The sequence below is a fragment of the Anas platyrhynchos genome, chromosome 3, assembly GCF_047663525.1.
Source record: "Anas platyrhynchos isolate ZD024472 breed Pekin duck chromosome 3, IASCAAS_PekinDuck_T2T, whole genome shotgun sequence".
In the NCBI taxonomy this organism is placed as follows: Eukaryota; Metazoa; Chordata; class Aves; order Anseriformes; family Anatidae; genus Anas; species Anas platyrhynchos.
The window spans coordinates 45,706,089-45,714,655 of NC_092589.1; positions in this window are offsets into that span (position 1 = coordinate 45,706,089).

Here is an 8,567-nt window from a genome sequence, read left to right on the forward strand (position 1 = left end):
AGATCCTCCACCACCCCCTCCTTGCTGTCTATTTGTTTTCTCTCGGTTAAGTCTGTGAGGAAATCCTCTTGGTAAAGCCAGTTAATAAGATTAGATAAATGTCTTTGAAACCAAAATGCTGATATAAAAATCAGAACAACAGAGCACCAGCTGGCTTTTCTTTTGCTCATTCAGATGCAGCTGGAACGCCGCAGCCAGTAACGTGCGAACTGGGAGTGATAATCAATAAGCAGTAAAACAAGAGCGAGATGCCTCTGGAGGAATTTTCCCTTGGTGAGAAAGATGGATTAACTCTAATTCTCAAGGCAGCTGAACAAAAACATTTGCCTAAATTCAGACATAATTTAAATACTGATCCAGAGAAACGTGACAGCCTGAAATAGCAGTGAAACAAGATCCTCTGCTCGCAGCCAATGATACTGTTTAATGTTGGCACTGGATTTATTTATTTTTATATTTTTTTAATGTAAGGTAGCTGCTGCACTGCACAATAAGGAACACCTATTAATGAAGTGTAATGATTAAAGGCTGTTTAGCTAAGGACGCCAGGTGAGAGAATGATATTGCTAACTATTACAGCTCTGTGCATACAGAGGCACACAGTTCTGGGCAGCTTATCCAGCAGGGTGCTGTGTACACAGCAGGCTAAAGACAGAAACATTAACTAAATCACAAGATTCGGATCATTTATCTTATCATCACATGGGGAAGGAGTTTATCTTCCAAGCTGGTGCACCTGCTCTCCTGGTAAAACTTTACTCGTGCCATTACCGAGCATGTTATTGTTTCTCATTCAAACATGCCGCCGCAGGAGCAGGACACAGCCAAGGGTGGGTGTCCCTCCTGGAGCGGGCACCAGCCCTACATCTGCACATCCTTGCTGGCACGTGCACTGCTGTGTGAAAACAGCAGACAAACCCCACTTCCCACTCGAGTCAGCCACAAGAAGGGCAACAGGGTTGAAAAATCCCATTGACATAGATTTTGGAAGAAATCTGGAAGGTCTTTAAGAAGACAAAATTTATGTGAAGTGGCAGACTTCTGGCCAAAAGGAGAACTCTGTGAGCACAGCATCAAATCTGTGCGGATGAGTGATCACCTCAAAAAGTGTATTGAAGTAAGCAAAGATCACGAAAATACTGGAAATTGGGATTGACCTCTGAAGAAGCCACTTCAGAACCGAGCGTGTGTCACTCAAGTCAAAATTATTTCACTCAATCTGGTCTTACCCAACAAAACAACAAAAAAGTAAAATAATTCTGGCATTTAGATACAATGAAAAGCAAGGAAAGTGAGGCTGTTCTGAAGATGTAGGCATCACAGCTGTTCTAGCATGACCTGAAACCTAGAAACCTAGAGGAAGGCTTCTCCTTCCTGTATGTGTGTATGGCTACTGGGAGGGAGGCTCTGGAGATGGAAGCCACTACTTTCTAAGAAGCTGTGAAATAAAGAAAGGACTGAGTAGACTCCTTCTCAGGAGTCTGAAAAAAACGAACCCTGTGAAGCTGGAAAATCAGGGGAAATATTTTTAACAAGTATTTCAAGTGAGGAATGGTCAAGGGAGATACACCATCAGTGCATGGCATTGTTCCAGAGCAAAAAAGAAAACAAAATCTTCATGCTTACTTAAGGAAGATGCAGAGGAAAAAGACCCTTACTTATTAGGTGATCATAGAATGACTCATCAACAGGAGATGCTGCAGAGGCAGATGTGGTCCTATCATGTAACATGTGAAGTAAAACCCATGCAGGCAGGGAGGTATTTCCGCCATGACTCTAGATGCTGGTACAACGTCATCTGCAGGTCTGGTCCCATGAACGAGGAACTGAAACCAGAACAGGTGCAAGGAAAGGCTATTGGGTATATCCAGGAAATAACAAACCCATTTTATGAGTGGACACTAAATAAGCTGGGCTTGTTTAGCCTAGCGATATGAAAACTGAGAAAAGATACTGTTCCTTATTATAAATACATCAAAGTGATGTGTAAACATTAGACAGGGAGAGGAGCTACCTAACTAGGGGACAACACTGGCACAAGAACAAATGAATACAAATGGGACACACAGAAAAAAGGGTACTAGAAAAGGGTTTCTAAGCAACCTGAGTGAGGTTCTAATACAGCAGTACAGCAAACAGAAGAGTAGGAGAGATTAATTATTTCTGGTATTTGATACAGATGAAAAAGATAGCATTCAATCTGGTTGGCTGCAGCAGCAGCACACAGCACCTAGGAGGCCCTTCCTAGTCCTATTCTTGACATTTCTAAATGCTTTTTACTAATTGGAGGGGAAACTACATATACAAAGGTCGAACTCACGATCTTTGGAAAATTTGGATAAAAACACCTGAATAAATAGAACTCATATTAGGCCACTCTGTAAAAGTCAAAAGGAAACGATAGCTTCCTCTTGATTGCTAACAGCTGCAATCCCTGCCATCCAGTAAGGGTGTTGGCAAGCAAATCCCAACCATGACAGACCCACCGACGTACATGACCAGCCTGTTCATGTTCACACACCATTTCCTATGTGCCTGCAGAAGTCCCAGCTATATATATTGATGCAGCAGACACTGGTAGGCAGGGCTCCTTCCATTGTACATCCCATCTTTCCCACAGACAGGACTGCACCTTGCTTGCATTTCAGTTAAAATATCCTAACAGAATATCCAGAGTATAGCTTTGATACAGACTGGGTTAAATTAATTTCCATTAAACATGCATATATTCACAGAAATGGCTGTTCAGTCCTGATGTGTACACAGCATCACACAACAAAACTGAGTCATCCCATTCAGTTCAGATGATTTACAACCTCACTTAGGATGTCCGGGCACAGCCACAGCACAAATAACAAACAAAATGCAATATTAACGCTCGGGTCCCTCTCCTGAGTTCAGTAATATGTCTTTCATTCTTCAACACGCTAACTGGCTGAAAGTAAGGGATGCTAAGAGTATCTACCGGGCACTATTTCCTATCATCTGGTACAGATAGTCAAGTGAAAAAAAAATACAGCAATAACCTCCCTGGTTTTATGCATATTATATACATTATACATATGCAAATGCACAGGGGAGACTTCACACAAAAACAAAAAAATCAACCAACTAAACCCACACACTCCCAAAAATGATTCCAATCAATCTGACCTTACCCAACAATACAACAAAACATTAAATAATACTGTCATTTAAAAAAATATATAATATTACAAATCAGGAGGTTAAATTGGCCGGCATTTCGAGCATGAATAATAGATTGTAAACAAACAAACAGAAATGGTGTGGCAAAGCTTTAAAAGCTCACAATGTGACTCCTCATGTCAAGCAACCGCTGATTAATCTGAATAGAAATTAGAGCAAACTGGGAGATAATTGTGCAGCAGCCCTGTCTGTCCGGGATGCAGAGCGCAGGTGCTGGGCCTCATCTGCCCCCGAGGACAGCTCAGCCACCATTACTCTCGCCCAGAAAACACCCTGTCCCACTTTTACAGCAGCGGACCCAGGAGGACAGAGAAATGCTATCAATTTGATGGCCATCACTTCGGTAATCATCCCACAGCCATCTCCCCAGAGATGTATTTAGTATCGGCTGCATTTTTCAACCAAATAAATATTCCAGACTTCAGCGTTAATACACCATTAAGATGACACCGTCGTGCTACACGGAGTACTATAAATTAGACCTCGAACACAGCAGGCCAGACAGGAATAGCCATTACTCTCTCCCCACCCCACTTTCACCATCTCTGCCTATCTTCCATAAGAAAAATATTTTTAAAAGAAGCAGAAAAATTGCTTCCTTGTAACAACTCCCGTGACTTGGAGGTGAATACTCTTTCTCTGCTGATGCAGGTCCCTGGATATCAAAAAATAAGCACTGAGAGAGCCAGCTTGTATGATATTTTCAGTTTGGAGAGCATTATTGTTTGAAGGGGTGAGCTGGGTTTGCTTTATTTTCCCTCCTGCTTCTTTCCCCTCTCTCTTCCCTCACCTCATCCCTCCTTACTCCCTCCCTTTGGTGCTACATAAACCAGAGGGCAGGGCATCCAGCTGCTTCCACAACAGAACAATGTTTGGGCAGAGTCCATGTTGACACAAGTGCATTATATCCTGAAGGGTCAACTGCAGCTTTTTTTTTTTTTTTTTTTTTTTTTTTTTTAGGGGGTGGGGAGTTAGTTTTTCTTTACCAACTGCGTAGAATTAAGCTTCCACTCCTGCACAGCTGCCATTGGTCCTACATCCATGAGATCATCTAATTGTCATCTCCTATCATTGTCCTATGCTGCCGGTTTAAAAATATTACCATTTTCCCACTAACACAATTAGAGACCCTCCCCTTCCTTAACATTTTAATAAAAGTTACACCTAGGAGATGCACGTAGGATTTGTTAGACAATCAACACCACCCTCTCTCATTTTGTGCTTTTCTGAGCAAGGATCAGCTCAGCTAAAGGGCAAACAGAAACACACAATATGCCAGCCCGTGGTCTAAATGCTGGCTAACTCACCACCCCAGTATCTACCCTCATGGGTAGGGCAGAGCTGCCCTAGGACTTTGTGTGCTGTATGTAATGCCTCCCCCAGCACACCTATCACAGTCAGTCCTGTGGTCCCCAGGAATAATAAACCATACGTGAGGGGGTCTACACCATACAGATTCTCTGGGGGTACGTTTCCTCTGCACCATAAGATTTTTCCCATGGCAATATACCTCCCAGGCTGAAAACTTTCCAAAAGTGCTTCAATCTTCCTCCTCTAATGGGATCTGTACTAAAATGAGCATAACGAACTTCAAGCCCCTCTCCATCCCACCGCTTCTAAATATTGACTACACATCAATAGTTCAGTGTCCAGGTATTTCAGATGCATAACAATCAAAATAATGCATTTTATTTATTTATTTTAAAGAAACTTCCACCATTCATTTTTCCAGGAAAAGTCTTTGTGTTTGCTCTTCCAAAACACAATATTGTGGTATCTTGGAGTTTCTGAAGTGGCAGTGTAGGCACTGTACTCTTATGTTTCATTGAGTGCTCGTTCAAAACAGCTGTATGTTCGATATAAAACATGTTTACATAGTAAATGTACTTCCTGTAGACACAAAGAAATGTTAATGAATAACCATTCCTGCATTTCAAATTTTGCAGGGCTGTGGGAAGGATCAGTGCATGACAAAATAGTTAATGTTCACCCACTTTCTGGCACATGAAATCTGTTACTACAACTAATCCCTTACAGAGAAAAGAAAACATGGAAAACAAACTGGTGCTGGCTGGAACTACTATGCCTTTTTTTCTTTTTTTTTTTTTTTTCTTTTTTTTTTTCTTTTTTTCTTTTTAGAAAAACTGTGAGATGCATATACATGGAAGATGAACAGAGAAGGTATTCAGTGGAGAATGCCAGAAGGCATGGACTCTTTTTGGTAGGCAAGGCTGCTGGTTTTAATTGTATATATTGTCTTGGATTCTCACCTTCAGAAAAAATGCCAGTTTCACCTCGCACAGTATTCACTACCCATTATTTATATCCTATTGCCTGGGGCCCAGGGAAGGCAAACAACAGGTATTTTCCTTTCAGTCAATTTATATCTGAAAATCTATATGACTTAAAAGACTTCTTAAATAACAGATATCCATTTATCCCTGAAAAATTTTAAAAAGGCAAAAATCAAGTGATCTAACAGCATTGCCCCTGAAAAAGCCTCAAAAAGACGAACAATTTAGATGAAGTTCTTTCTGAAATACAAAAATATAGTGTTTTATAGTTTACTCCAGGAATCTGCTCAGCATCTGCAGACCAATTTATGAAAAAAAGGTGATACACCATACACGGACCAGATGCACTACTGTAGTATAAGGCAGAAACAAGCTTTGTTGGGGATGTTCCAACATTTCTGCACAAGAATTCACAGTATACAAAAAATGTTTCATGTGAATGAAAATCTTTTTTCACTGCAACCTCTCTGCATGGTCTAAAAGTGCTACTGTGGACATGGGTTTCAGAGGCCACCCAACAAGCAATGCTCAACTTTATCTTCTTCACAGGGTGGCATATGAATAGCACATTTCAGTTTTAACAGGCTGAAAAATCATTACCATAGCAATAAGGCTAAGACCTCAGAGCAATTTTCTCAATAAACACATTCCTTGACAATTATCATTTTTGTGCAAAAGATATATTTTGCTTTTGAGATAAGACTTGTTTTCATGATACCACAGCAATTAACAAAAGATAATCTGGAACCTTTTCTTTTAGGAATGTCAAACTATCTCATGTTCTGTAAGAAACAATAATTAAACTGTTTATTAAATTCAGTGAACTTATCCTCAAGCTCCTTGAGGAGAGGGGAACTTGATGGAGTACTGGCAAACTTGAAAAATCCTCAGAAAGTAGTGTGGTGAGTGATAAACCTCTATCTTATTATTAGAATGCAATTTACAAAACATTTTTTAGAGATGTTCAATTTCTCCAAAAGTGATCTGAAACAAACGAGGAGAGAAAAAGTTTTCAACAGAAGCAACAGCCACAATAAAGGACACGCAGCAAATAACAAAGCTGACAAGATTAGCAGAAAACTTGACTTCTTTACAAACATTGAAAGAAAAGAGAAGAGTAAATGTCAGGGCGTGATGTTATTTTGAGTTACCAAACACTGCCACCATGCGTTTGCTTCAAAGACTATCAGCCTGCTTGAAAACTGCTACATGATGAGCATTAAAACATAAAGTAAACTAATTTTGTTCCTGTATAATACAATAGTAACGACAACCCCAGAAACGTTTTTAATATTTTTTGTCACTTGAGTTACATTTTTGTAAGGACAGAGGGTGCTGTTTCTAACCCTTTCTACCATCGTGGTGGAGAATAATAACTGGAGAATGCTAGAGAAAAACAATAATGGACAGGCTTTGTTTCCACACACATACATATTTTTGTTTGTTTGTTTGTTTCCTACATAATCGATGTTTTGTTGTGTTTCTACAGTGCCCAACTCAACAAACTACACGTTCATCATCATGATCCCTACAAGGTACCAAACCCCACAAATATTCATGCAAGTGTAACAGAATTACTTCAGAGATAAGCTTTTCTTCAAACTTTTATATGAATGAACAACAACATTCATAAAATGATGTAGATAATGGATTCAGAAAACTTCCTACATTAATTTTCGCCACTTCCTGTTTCAACAGCACAGGATCTCTACTCATATTTGAAAACTATAGCCATTCCAATTTGAATTAAAAGCATTACATTTCTTATTAATTCAGTCTTTTCTCTAAAACCTCTCCTTGAGGTGCATGACAGGCAAGAGAACTGCATCAAACTCCTGAAAAGCTAAAACAATTTGAGATGCCCCTCTTATCATTTAGGTGGGATATTCAAGAAGATGCAATGGAATCTGGGACAAGGAGGTGATCTGAGACAGCCAGCACAGCTTCACCAAGGGTAAATCGTGCCTGACCAATTTGGTGACTATGTTGGAGTGACTGCATCAGTTGATAAGTGAAGACTGACCCATATCATCTACCTGGACTTCTGCAAGGCCTTTGACACAGCCCCACGTGACACATCAGTCTCCAAATTGGAGAGGGAGTTGAAGGGTGGACCATTCAATGGATAAGGAACTGCCTTGAAGGCTGCACCTAGAGTTGCAGTCAGTGGCGCCATGTCCAGATGGAGACCGGTGGCAAGTGATGCCCCTCAGGGGTCTGTCTTCGGACCAGTGCTATTTAATATCTTTATCAACAACATAGGAAAATGGATCAAGGCACCCTCAACAAGTTTGCAGATGATGCCAAGGTGAGTGGTACAGTTGATACAACAGAAGGAAGGGATAATCCTGACAAAAGTGTGCCCATTTGAACCTAATGAGGTTCAACAAGTCTAAGGGACAGGTGCTGCACCTGGGTCAGGGCAATCACAGACTTAAGTATAGACTGGGAAAAGAACTCACTGAGAGCAACCCTGCAGAGAAGGACTTGAGGGTTCTTGGACAAAAAGCTTCACATGAGCTGGCAGCGCATGCTTGCAGCTCAGAAGGCCAACTGCATCCTGGGCTGCATCAAAAGAGGAGTGGCCAGCAGGTGGAGGGAGATGATTGTCCCCCTCTGCTCCGTGCTTGTGAGGTCTCACTTGGAGTACTGCATCCACGTCTGAGGCCCCCAGCACAAGAAGGATGTGGGCCCATTATAGCAGGTCCAGAGGAGGGCCACAAAGATGATCAGAGGGCTGGAGCACCTCTCCTACAAAGAAAGGCTGAGAAAGCTGGGGATGTTCAACCTACAGCAGAGAAGGCTCCAGAGCTACCTTAGCGGAGCTTTTCAATACTTAAAAAGGGGTTATAAAAAGAGATGGAAAGCAACTTTTTCTTAGATAATGACAGGACAAGGGTAAACTGTTTTAAACTAAGCAAGGGGAGATTTAGATTAGAGGTTAGGAGGATGTTCTTCACTCAGAGGGTAGTGAAGCACTGCAACAAGTTGCCCGGGTAAGTTGTGGGTAGTGGTGAACACTTCAACATCCGTAGAGGTGTTCAAGGCCAGGCTGGATGGGAGCTT